The sequence below is a fragment of the Salvia hispanica genome, chromosome 5, assembly GCF_023119035.1.
Source record: "Salvia hispanica cultivar TCC Black 2014 chromosome 5, UniMelb_Shisp_WGS_1.0, whole genome shotgun sequence".
Taxonomy (NCBI): Eukaryota; Viridiplantae; Streptophyta; class Magnoliopsida; order Lamiales; family Lamiaceae; genus Salvia; species Salvia hispanica.
Genome location: NC_062969.1, coordinates 19,335,066 through 19,338,939, shown reverse-complemented (window position 1 = coordinate 19,338,939; position 3,874 = coordinate 19,335,066). Strand labels below are relative to the sequence as shown.

General features: G+C 43.5%; 1 long non-coding RNA gene across 1 annotated transcript; it reads right to left on the bottom strand.

Moving 5' to 3' along the window:
• Positions 1–2,757: 2,757 nt before the first annotated feature.
• LOC125187580 lies at positions 2,758–3,577 on the bottom strand. Its single transcript, XR_007170627.1, has 3 exons — positions 3,213–3,577; positions 3,071–3,146; positions 2,758–2,988 (listed from the first exon to the last, which is right to left on the bottom strand). It is a non-coding gene; the product is annotated as an uncharacterized LOC125187580 (long non-coding RNA).
• Positions 3,578–3,874: the final 297 nt, after the last annotated feature.

The following is a 3,874-nucleotide window of genomic DNA, read 5'->3' as shown; positions in this document are numbered from 1 at the left end:
CGTAGTTGAACAAGCCGACGCTCAAGAATGCTATCCTCTACCGAGGATTGATGACCTGACCAACTTCGAGGGCCGCGTATTCTCGAAATGGACTTGGAGATCGAAGCACAACTAACCGAAGTCCGACATGACGATGTACCCAAGACTCGCTCGTACCGTATACGGCCATTACGAGTTCACGTAATGCCTTTGGGGCTTACAAATGCCCCTATAAAGGTTCACGGACCTAACGAACCGCGTGTTCCACCCGTACTGACAAGTTCGTGCTGGGCCTTTATAACATGATGTACTTATCTACTCGAAGAACGGTATGAACACGAAGAATATCCGTAACCACTTAGAGACGCGAGAGCCGAGAAACTCATGCTAAGCTTGGGGGAAATGGGCTTCGCTCAACGAGGCGAACTTCCCAGGCACATAAGACTCGCCATGATCCGAGGACCTCGCAAAGTGGAAGTTAGCATAACGTTGGCAATACCAACAAATACCTAGTGAGATTCGAAGTTTCTTAGGTTCTGGCTGGTTATTACTTGAGGTTTATCAAGGATTTTCAAAAATAGCTCTGACTAATTGACTCAACATCTCAAGAAAGGAGCTAAGGTCAACTGGACGCCTCTGAGCTGCCAAGTCAACTATTAAAAGAAAGTTATCACCGCACTAGCCCTACCGTACTGCCATCTCTGGGTATGTGCTATGTAGTGTACACCGATGGCCAAAGATCTGACTGATGCGTATCGATGCAACAATGGTGGCAGGATTTGATACGCTACACGCCAACTGTGCCATATCGAGCTTAAATTACTCCCACTCATGATCCTGGAACTAGTGCCAGTGAGTACATGCCCCGAAGATTTGGAGACATCACCTCACGGAGTTCGATGTGAGATCTTCACGGATCACAAGAGCCTTAAGTACTTTTTCGAGCAAGTATGGGATTTGAATACGTTGACAACGTAGATGGCCTCGAATTAGTCAAGGATTATGACTATGGTATAAATTACCACCCAGGCAGTTAATGTAGTGGCAGCATGCCTCTGGCAGGAAAACCACACCCCAGTGGCCACTTTCCTCACGTATCGAGAACTTATACGGAATTCCGCTAAGATGCGATCGAGGTAAGAAGAAAGCACCGTGTGAGACTCAAGGAGTGGGACCGCCACTCAGCTGATCGAGCCGACCTAAGGACCAGACTGTTGAGGCTCAAAGGAGTGATGAAGCATTAGAGAAAATTCGTCTTAAAGTGAGGACTCCGGAAAAGAGGTGAGTTACCGCGGGCGATAACGCCCTCACGCTTGGAAGGAGATTGCGTGCAGGCTCAATGACGAGACTCTAAAGAATGATCAAGAGTTTTAAGCCTACGAAACACCCTATACTGCCCACCCAGGAAGTATTGAAAATGTATCACAAGATAAGAAATAAGTTCGCTTTTGGCAGATGGCACTTCTAAGAGAGGAGGCGAGGAAACATGCCTAGCATGTCACCATGAAGGCTCACACCAAACGACCCCATGAAACCGCAACCCCTAGATATTCCCCGAGCGGAAACGTGGAAAGACATCAATAATGATTTCGTAGTCAGACCGGCTAAAGTCACAACGAGGAAATATTATTTTGGGTGATTATAGACGCTTCTCACCAAAAGCTCACTTGCATCAGCCTCTCTCGTATCACTTACCTATGGGATTAGACAAGTTAGCTCGTATCTAAAGGTACAAGAGATCATACGCTTACATGGAATACCGACAATCACTTGCATCGAGATTTAAAATTCTACTTAGATTTCGGATAAGCCCGCAGCCAAGACTGGACACCCCGATAGAATTTCGCATTTGCCCATGCGCGTACGAACGACACCAAAGATCGATCCGGACACCGAAAGATATGTTGAGATCCGTAGTGCTCTCCGACCGATAGTCGGGTTCCAAGATTACCGCTCATGAGTTTCGCTCTACAACAACAGCTTATCACTAACCATAAACATGGTTCTATGAAGCATCATACGAAAAGAAATGTAGATCACCACCCTATCGGGGACGAGGTCGCTGAGAGAAAGATGCTTGACTGGATTCTAGAGGATGATAAATTGTCCGACAGATCCGTGGCTAATCAAGGAAGCTTAAGAGGATAAAAAGTCTTACGCAGATGCTCGCGAACCGACCAAGTACTCAAGGCGGAGACAAAGTTTTTCCTGGTGCTTGTCCCCTGCTTAAAGGAATTTCGAGATTCGGCATCAAGGGCAAGCTAAGACCACGATTCACTGACCATTAAATCTCTAGCTGTTGGTCCTGTATGCATGATTGGCACTTCCAATTTAGTTTCTAGAATGCCACATTAACAAGCCAGCGTGTCACACCGAGGAAATACGGTTCTAATCTAAACCACATAGTTCACTGTAGAGGAAATGATTTTGATCCGACTTAAGCTACGGCTATAAGCCGTATAAGCAATCTCGGATATGGCTGGGTCAAGGGAATCAGAACAAATCTATTGTAACAAAGAAAGTTCTATGGAAGACCATGGTCAATGGCGAAGCTACGTAGAACCGAAGACAAGATGGTTAAAGACTAGAACTGCAAAATTTCTAGACGAAATTTTCATGGCTGAGGTAGAACTACACCCGCACCCTTACTTCTTTCTTTTCCTCACATTTTAATATCGAACTACATAAGCCTCCAATTACGAAGAATTAATGAAACTCGAGCTTTTGTTGTGAATTTTTTTTAAAACTTTTAGTTACAAGTAAAAGCTAAGTAATCAATTGAACTAAGAAATTGGAAATTTACATTGTAGAATATCATGAATTTTCGAATAGCGTTACATAGGCAATAAAATGAACAACTAAAAAAAATAAAATATGCATGGAACAAATGGCATCGGGCCTCTTCTTCCGGGCCGAAAGTCGCGGCCCGTATCTGATCGGCCACCGGGCCCAGGGCAGCGAGCCCACTCTCCGAGGCAACTAAGTGGCAGCCAAAATTGTTTCTTCCTCCTACAAGATAAAAACAAGTGTTAATTGCAAAGAAACAAGGGAAACTAAGGAGCTACTATTAGGAGAAAAGAAACAACCCTACTTTGATAATAGGAGACCAAAAATTCACCAAAGAGGGCAAGTCAAATTCTTTAATCCTTCACACCATATGGCAACACCTGAAATGTTTATGTACCGGTCACTAGGTACCAGTACTACAAATAACATAAATGCATAGTCCTTACCTCCTTAGTATACCACCAAATTCTGTTAAAGCTACTGCAAGAATCAAAGAAAAGGGAGATTTGATGCAGGAAAATAACAAAGAATTACAACAGCCCCAATTAAGGCTACACGAGTACACATCTCTGCCTATATAAGCCACACCACATACCACAACACTACTCTTTCCTCATATTTCGAAATTCTCTAGCATTAGAGTGGTAAGTTGAGAGTGAGAAGGAGCAAGAAAGGCTATTGTGAGCTTAAGGTTTAGGAATCTCCTTCCAACAACAGCAAGGAGGGCAGCCAACAAGCAAAAAGGAAATCACCAAACCAAGGTAAACACCTCAACACCCCAACACCTTATCTTGCATCATGTTTAGAACAATCACAAAATAGTTCAAGAACTTAGTAGCACAAGTGTTAACTACACTAAATCCAGAATCATAACAAGTAGTGTAAGGAAAACCATAGTCTGCCTCATAAGGCCAAAATCAGTAGCTATTATGCGGGACTCCACCGGGACAAACAATTTCAAGAACTTAAAATCTCACAAGCTGCTGCCTAAGCCTTTTCACTAATAATATGCTAAAAGATGAAAGAAATCTAGGACAAGAACATATGTTTATCAAATGCAAATACCCCAGCAACGAACACAAATAAGATTTTCCCTTTCCAGCCATCA